Raw genomic sequence first — 20,322 nt, 5'->3', positions numbered from 1 at the left:
AGACCCCACACAACCAAATAAATAAATATTTTTTTAAAAATTATAAAATTAGCACTCACTCAGATTTTCCTCCATGCCTAACTCTTAAACACCTAATTATCCAATGCAAAATGAAATTGAAAATCTTGTTTAAAAGTATGGGAGTAATGAATTTGATGAAAAGAAATGTTGGTGAACTCTTCCAACTATAGGGCACATCGTTGACAAATGAGGATCTGGTACAATTTAGCAATTAAACCGAGGGAGAGACTGAGGGAGAGAAAAAAATGCACAAAGATGAACACAGAATAGTTGTTTCAAAAGGGAATAATTTGATTATAGAAGGATTAGGGAAAACTAATGAAGCCTTCAAATATTTTTGCAAACATGACCCTCTGTTTAATTATGCCACAGTTATTAGACATGAAGTGAAAGATCGTCCAAGTAATCATATAAATTTGTCCAAGAAAGAAAGAAAAAACAAAATTAGCACTACTTTTATTTTCAAGAATCTATACTCTCTAAGAACACAGTTCTAACAATATAGTTTTATTTGCAGCATAAAATTAATAACAACATATAAGATGAAGTAAATTTATTTTATAATTCTTGTCCTACTTTTAAAGATAAAGACTCAACTCAAACTGGAATTGAAGTACAGTTGATGTACAATATTATATGTTACACGTGTACAGTATAGTGATTCACAATTTTTAAAGGCTATACTCCATTTATAGTTACTATAAAATATTGGCTGTATTCCCCGTGTTGTACAATATATCCTTGTATCTGATCATTTTATACAAACTGAATTTTAAAAATGTATTTATTATACAATTTTGTCCCCATCTAGGTACCAACTATTGTCATATAGTAAAAACCTCCTCTAATATAAAACCTCCTTTTCTTGTAGGAAAGTCATAAGAAACAAACAGCAACAAAACAGAAAGAGAACGACCACCCAGAGAACCTACTATTAACATACTGGCCTAAAAACTTTCAAATATTTTCTTCCATCAAGAATGTACCTAGAGGCATTCTTCCATGTCAGTGCTTTTCAGGTTTCTATTTCACATAAGCTATTTTGTTTCCCTCCACCTTTTCCCTGAAGAATATTTTCTTAGTTCTTCATATGTAGGAATAACTCTATTTGTACTAATTTTCTGATCTTCTCCAGAGAAAGCAACAGACCCCGGTGCTATAAAATTTATTCATCCAAACATTGATTATGTCCCCTGTTATGAAATACAAGCAGAAGAGCCTGCTTTCCACCTCCCAGGGCAATGTTTCTCAAAAGTTTTTCATTATTGCCCTTATTTAGACATTTTCCCTAATTGCCCACTGATGACTTTCAGTACTGTACACACACTGTACATCTGTTTATATACTATGGCCCGTGGGCGGGGTGGGTAGTCTATTAGTTTTCTTTTGCTGCTGTAACAAATGACCACAAATTGAGCAGCTTAAACACACAAACGTGTTATCATACATCTGAAGGAATAGAAGTGTGACTCACTGTGTTAAAATGATGAGGCTGCAGGGGCTGCATTCCTTTCCGGAAACCAAGGGGAGAATCTGTTTCCAGCTTTTAAAGGCCACCCACATGCCTCTGCTGGGGTCCCCTTCCTCCACCTTCAAAGCTAATGTTGAATCTGTGACTTCTCTTCATCGTTTTATCTGCCTCTTCCACTCTTAAGGGCCCATGTGATTACAGGGGGCCCACCGAGATAATCCAACATAACCTCCCCATTTTGAAGTCAGCGAATTAGCAAACTTAATTCCATCTACTACTTTAATTCCCATTTGCCACAGAGCATAACATGTGCACAGTTTCCAGGGATTAGGGCATGGACTTCTTTGATGGGATGGGGCCAGGATTGGGGGAGGGTGTTGTTATTCCGCCTGCCACAGAAAGCCACCAACCATCGTAATGCCTAATATTTTCTGGCCCCTTGAGAACCAATTTTCACCCCATTGGGGACGGTATCACCCCTGCTGTGAACACATGCTCTGGATACCAGCTCTCCCATCACCTCCTTCTCTCTTGTCTTTGGGCTTTCCAGCTGGGGGTCGATATCCTTCTAGACAAGAAATTCTCAGTATATTATAACAACTTTTCTAGATACACATGTGCATCTCAATGTACATTTTCCAAAATGAAATTAACAATGCCCACATTTTTTTCAATCTAGAAAAACCCACCCTTGACCTAATACATCATTGCCCACAAGAAGAGCCTTTTAATTATCCAGTCAGCCTACAAGGCACATAATGCTGTCAAATAAAGCTTTCTCTATGTCATCATTAGAAATAATAGAAATCAAAATTTAGATTGGGGGGAAAAAAGTGAAACATACTTAAAAGTTTTTTTCTAGATTGTTCAGTGTTTGTGTCTCTTAAATGTACTTTTGCTATAAATAAACTATCTCTGGGATTTCTTCTGAAATATGGAATATAGAAACTGCAGTTAAAAACATGCAGCCTCTAGGGAAATGATCCAGCATGTTTCTTTTCTTTACTGCAGGTATTGCTGTGGAAGCAGCAAGAAGGCTGGTATTTTAGGCCTGGAGGCTTTCCCCACTGAAGTCTTTTTCTTTAAAAAAAAAAAAGCCTTGAGCCAAATCATCAGATTTCTGTTCTCTCGGTTACATCAATTAATGGTACCCGAAAATCCAATTCAATTTAATTTTCTTGAAGTGGAAACCTAGGGGAAAACTCCTCTTTTTCAAAGGAAACCCACCTGAAAAACAGTCCTAGCTATCAAAAATGATTGCACTCTTGGCTTCAGGATGGCAGAACCAAAGTCACAGTAATGGTGTCTGAAAAGTGAGACAATTCCAAAGCACATGTATATCTACTTAGATAATTGCGTGGGAAGGGAGGCACTGATTCTATGCATTAAAAATAAAATCACTTATGAGAGTCGGAGAGTTCTCTTCATAGAGATGAAGCGTCTCCATTTTCGTCTCAGCCATTTTAAAGTTAAAGTACCTGGTGATTCCACGCTACCCCTCCCTGCCCGCCTTTAAGATGATATTATGGAAAAGCCATGAGTCCCTCAAGTAAGAATCCAATTCTTAATTAAATTGTGCAATAGGTCAAGTAGGTTTTCAATAAGTTGGCTGGCCAACCCCCTTAAGCCCGACCTCATATCTATTTAATGAGGAGCCTTAGCTTGGCTGTACTGATGCTGTGGGTGCCGGGAAATTCCTTTTTCTAGTCTAAGTATACCCACAGACCACCCCCAAATTAAACCAGCTTTTCCTCATCTTCTGAAGGGTAATCTCTGCTTTCTGAACTAATAAGTAGCCAAAATGACCCATGAAACCCTTTTACTGGCTCAAATAGAAATAGTCCCCAAATCCAAAACATCAGACCACTTCTCGCCACCTCCGTCAGCAGCCCCGCCTCCTTGTCAAAGCTGCTGCTTCTCCAGACTCTCTCCGAAGACTCCCAGCTCCAATCCCAGCTCTCCCCACTCCTGCCCTTCACAGTTCTCCATGATCCAGAGGGATCTTTTTGAAGTGTAATTGTGTCACTGTTGTCAATTTCTCATCTCACTAGGGGTAAAATCCAAAATTCTCACCTCCCCTACCGTGTGCCCCCGGACCTGCCAGCCAACCTTCTCTCTGACCTCGTCTCCAGCCACTCCTGGCTCCCTCCTCGTGTTCCAACCACACAGGTGCCCTCACTTTCTCTCAATCACAGCAAGTACAGCCCTGCCTCTGGGCCTTTGCACGGGCTGTTTCCTCTGCTTGGGATGTTCTTCCCCCAGATTTCTTTCTTTCTTTTTTTTTTTTAATTAATTTTTATTGGCGTATGGTTGCTTTACCCCCAGATTTCTGAATGGCTCATTCCTCCACTTCTCTCAGACCTCTGCCTACTGCTACTGTTTTGGAGAACCTTTCTCTGCTCACCTCATTTACAATAGTACGTCTCTATCCCTCTCTCCCTTGGTCCAGTTTTATTTTTCTTCCAGATTCTTGTCACCCTCTGATACGTAAGGATTTGTTCCTAAATCTTCATGCCTCCCCTCTCTCTATATATAATATGAATTCCACGAGATTCGGGTTTTGCTTTGTTCACTGCTATATGTCATGTAACGGGACGTGTGCCTAATATGTGTAGCTCAGTATATAATCTTTATTGGACAAACGTTTAATGAGCAACTCCTATGTGGACAGTACAAGGATGGCTCAGCTATGAGGGAGCCACTACAAATAGTGATACTGCAAAGGAGTGAATGAATGGCATGTGGAGACGATGGGAGAATTCTGACTGAACCAGAAATCAGGTAACCTGTGTTCCAGCCCAGTTATGCAGCTTATTAGTTTTGGAACTTTATGTTCCAAACTCTTGTATGCTCCTGTAAAAATGGAATTGATAATGTTTGCCACATCAAATCACTGCAAATATTAAGTGAAATAATGTAGATGAAAGTACTTAGTGAGACATGGCATCATCTGGACTTGGACCCATGGTTTCTGACTTTAAATCTAATGCTATTTCAACCCCTGCAGGTGCTTGGGAGAATCAGACAGCTAAGTCTGTTGAGAAATGGTTGAGTTCAAAGTACATTTGTACTCAAAATGGTGATCTCTGCTGTTGAGACTGGAAGCAGTTGGGTTCTCATCCTCTTAAAGTAGTTGCTGTTTTTCCTTTGCATTAATAGAAGAACAGATGTAAACCACTAATGGCATTTTACGCCCTAGCGAATGGCCCTCTGCAATCACGACTGTCATGACATATTTTTTTTTTAGTAGATATTTACTGGTTACCGATGAGGTATATTCCAGTGCATTCGTCATCCCAACCATTTCATGCTCTGCAACATGAAGCCTACTTCCCAAATCCTTTGGTATCTGCTCCTTCTGCTACCTTTTGCAGCACATAACCTAAGGTTTTCAAAGTTCATGTCTTTGATGTGAATTTAACAATTAGCATCTGAGGTACTTGTTGTTGCATAGTCTCTTTTTTAGTAGGAACTTCTTTTGGAAGATACAAATCCCAGTAAGTGTTGTTTCAAAATGTCTAGTTGTCTGATCGTGATTGAAAATGGAGGGTCCTGCGTTAGGTGGATATTTTCTTTTTTTAGTGGAAGTAATTTGACAGTCGTCTTAGAGAGCCCTTTACGTAAACTGAATTGTGTCATCTGAGAAAAGGTGACACACACATTTATTTTCTATCTTCATTCACACAGCTGAGCAATACCCTGTGTGTAAAGGCATGTACTGTGGGTTGAGATAACGATTTGTGCTAAGAATATATTTCTTACTTCATTGTTTCATGACACTGTCAATCAGAAAAGACTTACAGAATTTGCACTTTATATATATTCATACATATAACTTATCTTGATGAAAATTTAATTTTGAATTTTATTACATTCATATGGAAGTTATACAATTAGGGTTTTAAAGTTACTTTACTTCCTGAAATGTTCTCTGGCTTTTATGTTACATTATAGTAACAAATAATAGCTAGATTTGCATTTTAAAATGTACCAATTAAACTATTATGCTACAAATGGATTTTTCTGAGTAGATTGATATAAAATACATGGTGTCTAATTTTTATATGGGCTGTGAGAAAGACCTAAACGTGTTAATATGAACAAGTGGATATTTCTTTTTTAATAAAACGTAATAGGAAAAATCAAGAATATCAATTACATTTAATGGCATCATAAAAGCAGAAGCTTTGTTTTGAGCTGTAAAAGCTACCAAAAAAGAAAAATGACTGTCTTTCTCAAAGAACAAACAGCTATTATTTATAATTTATTACTTTAATTAATCCTTTTAATTATAAATGCATAAAATAATGAATTGTTCCTTTCAACAATGATGGGAAGAGAGGTCATGTAAAATTATTTTAGAAATTTTCGAAGTACATAAATACTTGGAATAAAGAAAATACTACATGGCTCTAAAGTAATAAACTGCTCTCATTTTACATTTATGTCTTTGTGGTTATAAGAGGCCAAGGATTCCTACATTTTTTTCTCTCTTGCTCTTTTCTTTCAGAAGAGTCCAGTCATTTAAAAATTTGTCATACTTTCATCAAACATGAATATTAAACTCTCACAGATTGGTACTAAATATATATGCTTTGAGCAGTATTCTAATCTCAGTTGTCTGGGTCTGGCTTCCTACGTGGGCCTCTCACTGTTGTGGCCTCTCCCGTTGCGGAGCACAGGCTCCGGACGTGCAGGCTCAGCGGCCATGGCTCACGGGCCCAGCCGCTCCGCGGCATGTGGGATCTTCCCAGACCGGGGTACGAACCCGTGTCCCCTGCATCGGCAGGCGGACTCTCAACCACTGCGCTACCAGGGAAGCCCCCAATATGTACTTTTAATTTAAAATATTTTTGCTACCAAGAAGGAAAGAAATAGCTTGTTTTGCTTAAATTTTTAAGACTGGCTTTCCATATTAATCAAGGTAGATTAATCCATTAATCTATATTAATCCAGGTGGAGGTAGTTCATTACTTTAACTTATTAGCTTTATTACTTTCAATTTCATCCCAGACAGAACAGTCAAATAGAGCTATATTAGTTCAAGTCACTGAATTTGAATATTTATAAAGGGTTTCTCTTTGAGCACTTTCAATTAAACAAAATAGTTTGGGGAGTATGAGATCTGATTTTTGCTAATGGACAGGTAATTTAGGGTGCTTTGGATTCAAATTACATGCCTGCTACAATGTAGTTTAAATGTGTATCTTCTGAAGTAGTGTTTTACTTTTTAACTGCCTAGAGGAAAACTGAGAAATAAGGAAAGAAAATGGGGAAATATTGTTTGAAAAGACCCCACTTAAAGTAATCTGCTTGTTTTATCGTTCAGCTCAAATTTTGCATTCTGATGCAATATCCCAGAAACCCTTGAGCTATATATTGTAGCTCAAAGAACAGGCACAGCAATTCCAAAGCTCAGTAGAACCATCTTCCTGGTCATAAACTAGACTGGTTGGGATTTTTCACATTATAAATCACCTACCACACAAAATAAGTAGCCCATAAATTGGTAAGTAGGTTTTTAAAAAGTGCTTATGGGAAACTGAAGACTTTTGCAATGCTCAGAACAAGTAAGATGAGAATGACTTGGAGCCTACAATCTCCAGGTTACCACAGGGAGGGGATGAGGACTCCAGTGAAAGGAAGATAACTTTTGTCTCCCTGTGTTTCCACAAAGTGCATTCTTTGGGCTCTCAAGTCATTCAACAACTTCCCTTACCTTGGCAGGAAAATCTGGGAGGTTCACCCGAAATTCTTCTGTTTCTTTTTTACACCCTTGTGGTGGCTGATGTAGCCCCCTCTTGGTTTCCATGGCAGCGTCCATCCTGATGGCCAGACTGGGGGCTTGAGTGGCTTGGACCCAGTGGTTATCATCACTCACAGGCTTACTGTGTGGTCACCAGTATTCGTCCCTGGTGTCATTACTCCTTTCTTAGCCTATAGCTAACATGGCCTCCCTCTACTAGGTTCTTTTTTTTCCCTTTCAGTGTTGCTGTAGTTCTTATTGTTCTATTGTTTTACCAAAAAAATGTTTTGGTAAAATGTTTTGGTAAAAATGTTACCAAAACCAATGTTTTACCAACTCTTCAGGTATGGCTTTTATTTATTTTACTCCCTGTCTTGAAAAAATCCATGCTAGATCTCATGGTCAGGGTCATAGGACACTTGAGATGCAGAATTGGCAGTTCCTTCCTGCTCATAATGAACTTGCACCCTAGGAGAGGCTCAAATGTTTAGCCCCTTCCATCCCCAGAATGAGTCATTTTCCCACCCCAGATTTTCAAAAGTTTTATTCTTGGGACTCAATAATTATTTCCCTTATTCTTTTGTTTCTCTGAAGAGGCTTACCGGGAACTCTATGAACAAAGAACTCCAGGAAGTCTAATAGTTGCATTTATGAAAGGGATAACCTTTTCAGAACTCTCATGAGCCATCTAGTAGAATTGCTACGATAATTGTTCTTTTAAAAGGACAGAACTCTCAGGTATATATAAAGAAATGGACTTAACAAGATGAATGTTCTTAAGACATAAGAAAATGTCCTTTTGTTGGGGATGCTGCCGGCAATGAACTAGAAGTTAAACTTGGTTGCTTAGTTTCTTTTCCTGTAGCTTTAGGAAAATATGTAAATTTGTACACCTTCATGATTTTTTTTTTCCTTTCCCTCGTTAATTTTGGGGTGGATGTCATGCTGATGGTGAAGATTCTGTCACATAGGAGCTCAGTTTTCCCTAAGAGGAATGAGTTGGCTATTGGAATAAAAATTATCTTGAATAATTAGAATTTTAAGAACATTGATAACCATTAAATTATAATAGAACTAAACATGAAACTTCAGTGGTAATGTGGCCAGCCTGTTTAATCTCTATATAACAAATAAAATCATGACTATGGAGAATCAAGTTTTGTAGCCATTTTTACTCCTTTTAGAGGACAAGAAATCCCCCTTCCCCCAGTGCTGTCTCAGTCTGATCTCAGAAAAACACTTTAAATATACTTTATCCATAAACATGAACAAAGTAAAAGAAGGCTGAACGTACTCATCTTCATGTTCATGTCTTTTGCCTGTTTTCTGTTTCTTACTGATTTATAAGCATTCATATATTCTAGATCTGTGTTGTTTACTCTAGTGGTTACGTGCTGTTGAGCACTTGAAATGGGACTTGTCTAAACTGAGATGTTTTGTGTTAACATAAAAATTGAATTTGAAGCCAGTATTAAAAAAATGTAAGCTACCTTATTACCAAATTTTATACTAATTACTTGTTGAAATGATTACATTTTTAATATATTAAATAAAACATATCATTAAGTAGTTTTTGTCTGTTTCTTTTGATGTTTTTGAACGTGACTATTCAAAAATTTAAAATTGCATGTGTGGTTCACATTATATTTCTATTGGATACCTCTGGTCTAGCCTTATACCAATCTCCGGGAAGTAGCATATCTTTGTGTACGTGTATGTGTGGCTTGTCTTTCTCTTCTTGGTATGTGTTGATGAGGAGAAGACATGGCTCCGGTTGCAGAGTAGAGACTGTAGGGGGCCAAGGAAAGAAGTGAATGAATTCCAGAAAATTTGTGGGAAAACTGCTGATGGGTGAGATGTGGTGAACAGGGACGTGGAATTGTCAAGGGTGACTTGGGTTTTTAGCTAAACAATGGTACCATTTACTGTGATGGGAAGACTAAAAGGGGAATACATTAAGTGGGGAAAACAAAGTGATTTTTGAGCTGTTAAGTTTGATGCAGCCACGTGGAGTTATAAATTGGGTAAGTAAATCTGGAATGCTCATAGTCTAAATTCCCCATGAGCAAGAGAATGAGGCTGTCTCTGACAGCTCTTTCGGTGTGTATGATAACCACAAAAATCTCCGTGGCGTATAACCAAAAGCATTTATTTCTCATGCATTTGTGGAACAGGTGGGATTCAGCTGATCTGGGTTGGGCTGGGTTTCTCAGTGCAGGCTGGGCTCTGGTCTGGTCCAAAGGAGTTTACTGTGGGGTTCAGGCTTAAGATGCAGCAGCTACAAAAGAACCTCTTCATATCACTGTCATGATGCTCACGACAGAACGACATTCTCATGTGGACACACCCATTACCTTGTCAGCCTCAGCTGGAATTGGCATATAATCATATTTGCTCTTACTCCATTGTTCAAATAAAGTCAATGGCCAAACCCAATGTCAATGGGATTGGGCACTAAACTCTGCCACTTTAGCCATTAATAGTGAAAAAGCATGTGGCAAAGTTTGTAGATATATAAGGCATCAGGGTAGGGGAGGGTGTGAGTAAAGAATTTTTTTTTAATATTTTTTTTTTTTTTGGCCACACCGCGGGGCTTGTGGGACCCTGGTTCCCCGACCAGGGATCGAACCCGGGCCCTCTGCAGTGGAAGCACGGAGTCCTAACCACTGGACCACCAGGGGAATTCCTGTGAGTAAAGAATTTTGATCAATGATTCAATTTACCACAAAGATTATCATTTTCAGATCAAAATAAGGGCTCCAAAATGCTTTGTTTGAAAAAGATTCTCCAGAGTTAGTAGATCTTCCTGATAACTTTTGTAGTCTGACAGTGAAGCAGGGTGCGTCTAGATGTGAAGAAGAGTGATCTTGAGAACATAATAATAATTAATAGATACAGGTGGACAGATGAGCTGGCAGAATGTCTGCTGCGTCCAGGTCTGTTCACTGCTGGCCTCGGTGTGATTAGCCTGACTGAAGGGATAAGCAGAATGAGTCTTTGAGAAGCTACTTCACAAACTGGAAAAAAAAAACGGGAGGACTTGGTTTTGACCTTTTGAAAGTTCCTTAACTTTCTTGATCCCTATATCTCTTGTTTGTGAAGTGGAAATGAAAAATCTGACTTTTAGGGTTATTGTGTGTATTAAAATGAAATAACTATGTAAAACACCTAAATACTTGCTAGTATTGTCTTTTGTTCTTATCTCTGTGTCCTGCAGATCACTGTTTCTGCCAGTAACACTTCATTGTATTTATTTGTTTACATCTTTCTCCTCAGCCTTCCCGAACTACCACCTTTTGAGGATAAGATCACATTTGTAATTGTAATATCTAGTACAATACGTGGCACACAGTAGGCGCTCAGCAAAATTTTCTTTGACACATTGAATGACTTCTTCATTTTTACGTTATAGGGACAAGGGAAACAAAGGCGTGTCATAGTCTGTGGCTGCCAACCTTCTCTTGAATGACTCTATTATGAATTATTTTACCATGTGGTAAAAGGCCTTATAAAGTATCTGACACTTATTATGAGCTTAGTGAATCTTATCTTTCTTTCTTTTCTATCTGCAGATTTTTAGAAGGAACAAGAATGCATGAGCCCCGTCCCTTGGAACATCACACCACCATAACTTCTTTAATTAACACATATTTTAACCAACCTGAAAGTTCCCTTTTGTGAAGCTAATTCTACTACAGCTGATTCTACTAAAGCTAATTGTACTAAACAAATGCGGTAAGTGCTTTAGAATTATAATGGCCAGAGAAGTTTTATTGCTCTGGTGAATTCTCAGAAGGGTAGCTGAAATATGACTATATCAGATAGTTACATAAGAGTTGTTCCCCCAAGTTTTTCTATAGTGAATTTATCCTGGAAAAAAAATGTTCACTGTTTATCAAAATCATCATCCTAAGTAAACTCATCTAGGTAGTGTTCATTATATGACACAGATTTAATGTCCTCTAGGATGCTATATGCCTATCTTACTGATAAAGATAAATTCTTGTAATAAAAATCAGTATGAACATCACCAAAATTAAGGAATGTTGTGCTGCAAACTACACCATCAAGAACATGAACAGACAATCAACAGAAAAGGAGAAGATATTTGCAAGTCATGTATCTGATAAGGAAATTGCATTTTGAATATATAAAAAGTTATATACAACTCAATAATTAAAAGGACAAATAACCCAGGTAAGAAAAGCAAAGGAGGGCTTCCCTGGTGGCGCAGTGGTTGAGAGTCCGCCTGCCGATGCAGGGGACGCGGGTTTGTGCCCCGGTCCGGGAAGATCCCACATGCCGCGGAGCGGCTGGGCCCGTGAGCCATGGCTGCTGAGCCTGCGCGTCCGGAGCCTGTGCTCAGCAATGGGAGACGCCACAACAGTGAGAGGCCCGCGTACCGCAAAAAAAAAAAGCAAAGGATCTGAACAGACATTGCTCCAAGATGAAAAAATGGTTAACAGACACATGGAAAGATACTCAATATCATTAGTCATTAAGAAAATGCAAATCAAAACCACGATAAGCTACCACTACACACAGACTAGTATGGCTATAATCAAAAAGACAGACAATAGCAAGCGTCGGTGAGGATGTGGAGAAATTGAAACTCTCGTACATGGCAGGTGAGGGTGTAAAAGGGTGAAGGATCTTTAGAAATCCAGTTTGGCCATTCTTCAAAATGTAAAGCATAGAGTTACCATTACGACCCAACAATCCCACTTTTAGGTATATATACCCAAGAGAAATGAAAACATATGTCCACACAAAAACCTGTAAATAAATATAGCAGTATTATTCATAATAACCAAAATAAATAATTAGATTAAAAATAATTCAAAATAATAATATTAAAATAATATTCAAAATAGTAATAATAATTCGTAACAATTCAAAATAACCAAAATTGGAAACAACCCAAATGTCCATAAACTGATGAATGGATAAACAAAATATGGTACATGCATATAATAGAGTATTATTCAACAACGAAAAGAAATAAAGTGCTGATACATGCTATGATACAGGTAAACTTTGAAGACAATCTGTTAAGTGAAAGAAGCCAGTCAAAAAAAAATACATGTATGAATCTGTTTGTATGAAATGTCCAAAATAGGTAAATCAATAGAGACAGGAGATTAGTGGTTGCCTAGGGGAAGGGGATAAGAATGAGGAGTGCTTGCTAATAGATATAGGGTTTCTTTTGTGTGTGATGAAAATATTCTTTGGGGTGATGGATGCACAACTCTAAATATACTGAAAAACACTGAATTATACACTTTAAATGCGTCAGTTGTATAATGTGTAAGTTGCATCTCGGTAACGTTGAAACACCAAGTATTAGAATAAATGCATGCAAGGTTCGGTCGAGAAAACCTTTCTATGGAATTAGCTACAGAAAAGGTCAGGCTAGTCTTAAACGTTTATTCCATTAATAACAGAGCAATATTGCTTCCGTAGTGCATTGAGTGTCTATCTGGTTGTGCTCCAAGTTTTGGTAGACAGTGGTTAATAAAAGAAAGAAGGCATATGTGTTTATCAAACTTGCATTCTTGCAGTAGCAGAAGAAGCAACACAATGAAAAGCTGAAAATAAGAAATAATTTCAAATAGTTATAAATAACATGAAGAAAAGGAAAGAGGAACATTGAACATAGTAAGACTGGGAGTGGGGAAAGGAGGGATGGGGCTGTCCTCATTGACATTTGGGCTGAGACACAGATGCTCAGAAGTCCTGGGAAGACCTGGGGAATAGGGCTCCATGCAGAGGAAGGGGTCCCGTAAAGGCTCTGTGGTGAGGAAGACTCTGGCTGTGTGTCTGGAGCGGTGAGTGAGGGGCAGAAATAGGATAGGAGTTGAGGTTGCATAGGACATTACTGGAAGTTTGGATTTTATTTTCAGGGCAATGGGAAAACATCGAAGGATTTGAGGGAGAGGAGTGATATGAGAAAACTGTTATTACTTTTTTTGACCTGTCTACACCTAAAAGCAGCATCTGCTTCTAGATATGATTTAAATGATAATTTTCTGAACTTGATACTGAGTCTGAAACTCTAATGGGATGAAACTTTTGAGAGAGACGGTGAGTTTGCATGTGGGAAAAATGTAATTGTGACCAGAGGACAAAATACGATTGAAAAACATGGCAATGATATTTGGCAGCTCCTTCCCTTAAGAGGAGCTATTCCCCTTATGTGGTGGAAGTGACACTGTTTGAGTTCTGGGCACTAGACCTTAAGTGGCCTTAATCCAGTTGGAACACTGCCTTTATCTTGGATTATCTGGGTTGGCCCTTAATCTGATGACTGTGTCCTTATAAGAAACAGAAGAGGAGAGGACACAGATAAAAAGGAGAAGATGGTGTGAAAATAGAGGCAGAGATTGGAGTGATGCTGCCACAAGCCAAGGAATGCTTGGAGCCCCAGAAGCTGGAAGAGGCAAGGAAGGATTCTCCCCTCCACCCCAGACTCTTCACCCAGATCATTGCTCTACCAACACCTTGATTTTGGACTTCTGGATTCCAGAACCGTAAGAGAAAAAAATTCTGTTATTTTAAACCACAAAGTTTATGGTAATTTGTTATGGAAGCCCTATAAAACTAATATAGGCAGATATTTAGGAATATTGCAGGGTCATATGGTAAGTGATCATGTACCTGTAAAAAAAAACCTCCTAAACTGTTTTCCAGAGTGACTGTACCATTTTAGATATCCCCACAGCGATGTAAGAGAGTTGCAGTTTCTCCACATCATTGTCAACACTTGGTATTGTCAGTCTTTTTTAGGCATTCTGTTGGTAAAGATGATGTTAGGAACTGAATGACTGAGTCCTTCCCGAATTCATGTTAAAATCTAATCTCCAATGTGATGGTATTTGGAGGTGGGGCCTTTGGGAGGTAATTAGATCATGACGGCGGAGCTCTCAGAACGGGATTATTGCCCTTATAAAAGAGACCAGAGAGTTTAATAGCTCTCCTTCTGCACTGTAATGAGCAGGTGGAGACGTTCACAGCAAATTGCATTGATTACTCAGTGAAACTATGACAGAATGTCTGTGTCCTATAGGCTCAGGAACATGGTGACATTTTATTTTGTCTATTGCATGGTAGAAAGAAAGCTTCTCAGATATGTGAAATCCAGGAAAAATGGTTGCTGTCACATACTCCACATACTCCAGTTTGCTGCCACTGCTGTCTTTTGAAGTACAAAGTATTTGTGTTTGGTCCCAAAGATGGAGGACAAATTTGATGCTACAGTTTTACTTGAGAGTCAATTTACACCATCCACAGTCTAACTTAGAAAAAAATCCATCTTAACAGACAGAAAAGACATCATCATAAATAATAGTCAAGTAACGATCAAGCCTTTAAAAAGAGAGTATTTAATTGCCAAAAGCAAATACCACTCTAAATCATAGCAACAAATGCCCAAGGAACCCTCCAAAACCAAAACAGTAACTATAGTACTTCTTGGCTTTCAGGGCCAACCCAATTTTCCTCTTTGGCATTATACTCATTCACAGGGCGGGTATATTTGGCTGCTTAAATACTGTGCCATTTGCCAATATCTATAAATAGCTGTTTATTATTGAGTCTTCAGACAATAACCTGCAATTCTACATCATTTCCCCTTTTCATTTACCAATATACCATGTAGTGGGAAAATAACTTTTTAAAAAATTTCACGAAGATGTCAGGAATCGTTACAACATGGAAGTATGATTCTGTTATTTTACTTTTGCAGCATGTAATACATTAATTAATGTATGATGATGATTCCCTGAGAAAATTTAATTAAATTAGGTTGGCCCATCTCCTAGACTGTTAATTACTATAATATCAACAAGAGTTGAATATGAATATTGCATATGTCAAAACAAATGAATTTTTGGGATACTGAGAATAGCCATGTAATTTTGAGGTCCTGATGGGATTTGGCTACGAAAGCAATGTGAGATTGAATCCCCCTGATATTTTTATCTTGGGTTTGCTGTTTCTGTTTCTACATTTAAAAATCATAGACCCATTGAAAAACATTTAAATTCTACTGGCAGTTTTACTTCACTTTTAGTGTCTTGTCCTATGATTTCTTCTAAAGGGTAGGCTTTTGCTTCTGTTTTTCTTTTTACTTTTTTGGTATTTTTATGTGACTTTTGTTTCAGGAATATCTCTTTAAAACAAATTTATACACTATATATTTTAGAGTAGTTTTAGGTTTGCAGAAAAATTGAGTAGAAGTTAGAGAATTGAGTAGAAATTAGAGGATACCCCTCCCTCCTGCTAGATTGTCTTCCAAACAGGCTGTACCATTTTGTATTCCCACCAGCAATGAATGCGCGTTCCTGTTGCTTAATGTTCTTACAAGTATTTGACATTGTCATTGTTTTGGATTTTGACCATTCTAATAGGTTTGTGGTGGTCTCTCAATGTTGTTTTAATTTACAGTGCCCTTATGAATATGATGTTCAGCATCTTTTCATATGCTTATTTCCATCTGTATATCTTCTTTGGTAAGGTTCTATTGTGGACTTGAGAGAGTTCTTTGTATATTATGGATACAAGCCCTTATTGGATATGTGTATTTCAAATATTTTCTCCAACTCTATGGCTTGTCTTCCCATTCTCTTAACAGTGTCTTTCCCAGGGTAGGAGTGTTTAATGCTAATGAAGTCCTACTTAATCAATTTTTTTGTTTGGTGCTGTATCTAAAAAGTCATCACTAAAGCCAAGACCACCTAGATTCTCCCATATGTTTTCTTCCAGTTTTATAGTTTTGCATTTTACATTTATGTCTATGATTCATTTTGAGTTAACTTTTGTGAAAGGTATAAAGTCTGTGTCTAGTTTTTTTTTGTTTTGTTTTCTTTTTTGCTTTTTTTTTTTGGCATGTGGATGCCCAGTTGTTCCAGCACCATTTGTTGAAAAGACTATTCTTTCTCCATTGAATTGCCTTTGTTCCATTGTGAAAGCTCAGTTGACTATATTTGTGTCAGTCTATTTCTGGGCTGTCTATCTGTTGCATTGATCTATTTGTCTATTCTTTTGTCAATTCTGCACTGCCTTGATTACTCTAGCTTTATAGTAAGTCTTGAAATTGGGTAGTGTCAGTCCTCTGATTTTGTTCCTCTTCTTAAGTATTGTGTTGGCTATTCTGTCTTTGGCCTTCCGTATAAACTGTAGAATCAGTTTGTTGCTTTCCACAAAGTAACTTGCTGGAATTTTGACTGGGTACTCTCTTTTTATTTTCTAGTCCCTGTGATTCAAATTTCTTCTTCTTTTCACTCCTATTATCTTGATAAGATTTTTTTTTCTCTTCCTTTTGTTACTCCATTGAAACAGGAAATTAGCATACACACCCTTTTCTAAGATATTTGCAACTCATTTTCAAAAGGGTTGAGCTTTTCCTAGTTCTACAAGTGAGTTTTGAAGGCTCCTTCTTACCTTGTTCAAGGAGAACATGAACTCTTTCCAGGCTTATTTTTTATTCCCTATCAATGATTCACTTATTCCAAACACCTAAGAAATCTGTAAATTTGACAGGAGTCAAAAGTAGCTATTTATCGGGACTTCCCTTATGGGCACTGGTTAAGAATCTGCCTGCCAATGCAGGGGACACGTGTTCGAGCCCTGGTCCGGGAAGATCCCACATGCTGTGGAGCAACTAAGCCCGTGTGCCACAACTACTGAGCCTGCGCTGTAGAGCCCGCGAGCCACAACTACTGAAGCCCCTGTGACACAACTACTGAGGCCCGTGCACCTAGAGCCTGTGCTCTGCAACAAGAGAAGCCACCGCAATGAGAAGCCCGCGCACCGTAACGAAGAGTAACCCCCGCTCGCCACAACTAGAGAAAGTCTGTGCACAGCAGTGAAGACCCAACACAGCCAAAAATAAATACAAAATTTTTAAAAAAGTAATTAAAAATAGTAGCTGCTTATCAATGTGAGAAAATATTGACACATTTTCTTTACCATGTTAGCTCATCAAGCCATTTCTGTTGACAACTCCACACACAGAGATTTCTTTTTGCCTATATTGTGCCTACATCCCTATACCAAACATGACCATGGGTTTCCATAAACATAGCTAAATGCCAAGTTTTGGTGTCCCGCCGGGCATAGCTGACACTGCAGGACACTTTTTCCAAAGAGTATCCTGCCTGCCTGGATGATCAGCTGCAGGTAGAGCTGTAGTCAGTAAAATACTCACCAGGAAAGTATTTTAAATTGGAAATACAGAGCTTACATTGAGCTTGATGTCAGGAACACAGTCACAGCAGAGCGTGGAGCAGCATTCACAGATCTTATCTACTGCATGTGCAATGGCAAAATCAAACATGACCTTTAAAAATAAAACTCGTCAGTATCTGTATAGGTTCTGTGCCTGCGTGTATGTGTGCATACGCATGTGCATTCACAGGCATGCAGGCACATGTGGACAGTCTTTTTCAGCTCCCAGCTCCCAAGGACAGAGACCTTATTTTTCCTATTCACTATATATGAATAAATGAATGAATGAATGAACATCTCATATATGAATGGACAATTTCACAAATGAAGAATTCTATCCCTTTTCCATTTTAATACTAGTCATCAGGTACTTGTTGGGAAAATATTGGTCTTCTCTATCATTCTGTGAGTCTCTTGAGGGCAAGGGCTGTGTGGTCCCAATATCTATGCCTACAGCTCCTGGTACTGTGCCAGGAACACAGCACTCATTAAATCCTTTCAAGAGTAATAAATAAGTATTGTAAATCAACTATACTCCAATTAAAAAAGTAATAAATAATTAACTGGAGGGTGGCCTCAATGAGAAACTCATTTGTGTGTGACCACTTAAAACTTTTTAGAAGGTAAAAATTGAAAGAAAGGAGAACAGGAATAAAAATATGTTCCTAAAGTGTCACGCGCATGCTTCTGTAGGCGCCTGTCTTGCTTCACCTACCCTCAGTGTAGATAAAATGTGGGGAAAGCTTTTCATTAAATGGTATCAATTTTATGATACTGAAATAAGAGAAGCAGAGGCAGAAAGATATTTGGGGTATAGAAGAGGCCGACGAAGGAATAAAGGAGAGGATATGAGATAGACAAGCAAGGGGAATCAACAAGAAGTTGCCTTTATTAACTTAGGAATATTGAAATCGTGCCACGGTAAAGTCATTTTAATGTGGTTTCTTTAAAACAGATGTGATCCTGGAAGAGGACCAAAGAATAGGAAGCCCTCCAGAGGAGTCAGGAGTAGTTGCCCTGTTAACCTAAGCAACCCTACATCAGGTTAGAGATGGTTGCCAGGGTCAGTAGCCCTGAGGAGAAGAGCGGCCATAGTTGATAACGCCACCTGGTTGAAAAGAATAAAAAAAATATTTCAAGGTGATTGTTTAATGCAGAGTCCCCTGCAAATATTTCCCATGTCTTGCTGAATTTCACAGTTGAGCTTTGAAAACTTTTTAATGTTAGCAAAATCATTATTAAACAAATTCTCTTCTTCCCAGTAGCCACAGCATTAAGAATAATCCTAAATTTCCACTAAATGGAATCTTGGCATAGCAAAGGAAATCTTTTCCTGAGTTAAACCATCAGCCAAGGCCAAAACAACCAAAAATAAGTTCTGTGAACATTTGGAGAAACACATCTTAAAGTATGAAGCACAACATTGCCCGTAACCTGTTACGTAATAGAGCTACCGCTTCAGTTTTTACGGTGGGAGGGACCCTTTTAAGGATGCATTGTGTTAAGGGCGCTTCCTTTGTACACTTGTTGCCAAATCTAAATAGAAAGAAGTATTTCCTTGGGGTATGAAACCCAAGGTGTTGTGTGTGTGCTTGTAATGAGTTAGTACTCTCTTCGGGATTATCGCCATCCTGTCTGTTACCATCTTTAATCTTTTCTTTCTATTATTGTCCAAATTATAACTTTTCTCTTAGTATTCCTCTACCTGTTATACTATTAGCAGTATCATTATGTTCAGAGAGCAGATTCTCTAGCCATATTTATTTTAACTTTAAAATCTAGTTCTTAAGTTGTTGTGGAGAATGTTGGTATATATTTTCCATTACTTTAAAATCTCTGTACTACTGAATATTATTTGCCAGCATCACTCATTGAATCCATTCACCTATATTGATTGATATGAACAAAACAAATACATCACGTTATTTGCCTTCCAAACTGATAAACCAATTCAATAAAATAAAAATAACTATGCTATTAAATGGTACAAATTAATGCTTTTCTACTTATAGAAGTACTTTATCCTAAATAAAATCAGATAGTTTAATATCTACATTTAATACATTGGTTTTCAAATTTGAATAGAGCCTATGAAATCAGTGTAACAGGTATTTAATTGCTTCCACTATTTTCACTTTGTCTGTTTATCAATTTCTGTCTTTCTGTAGTCTATACACTAAGAATTTTGGAATTTTAATGTAAGAGAAATCATAACCATAAAATGTGGGGATTTGAGTATGAGAGAAGATTGGAGATTTCAATATTTAATCCACTTGAATCTCTGCAGAGATTGATGCCCACCTATGTTTCTTCAATCCTCCTTTACTTCCTACATGTTTTTCTACTTAAAATTTGTTATTTGATGAGAATTTCAACTAATATGTATTAATATCTTTTCATGAGAAATCTACAATTTAGTGTAGCAACTTGTTTAATTTATTAAATTATTTATGTTTTCAACCTACTTTGTTAATACATTCTATTATGTATTATGTTTTATATCATTATTTATGATTCTAAAGGGTTTGCCTGAATCCTTCCACAGCCTGTGGCAATGTCCCGAACCAGCTAGACAGCATTTCACAAACTTTTCCAGCTAGAAACTTACCTGTGAACAACTGAAATAGTTGAGATCAATTTTTGCAACAGTAGATATTTCATTTCAAAGTCCAGGCAGCCCAACACTCCACAGATAAAGTAATGAAACCCTTCATCTGTAGAAACCCAAGGTAAATCTTTTCACCTTTCCAAAGGTTCACTCTCGCTCCATTTGATAAGAAGTTTTTGAAAGTAGAAAACAACTTTCACTCTTTATACGCAAAGTTTCTTGAAAGAAAAAGTGATTTGTGTTAACTCA

The sequence above is a fragment of the Grampus griseus genome, assembly GCF_964374135.1.
Source record: "Grampus griseus genome assembly, chromosome: 2".
NCBI classification, from domain to species: domain Eukaryota; kingdom Metazoa; phylum Chordata; class Mammalia; order Artiodactyla; family Delphinidae; genus Grampus; species Grampus griseus.
Note: the sequence above shows the minus strand (reverse complement) of the source record.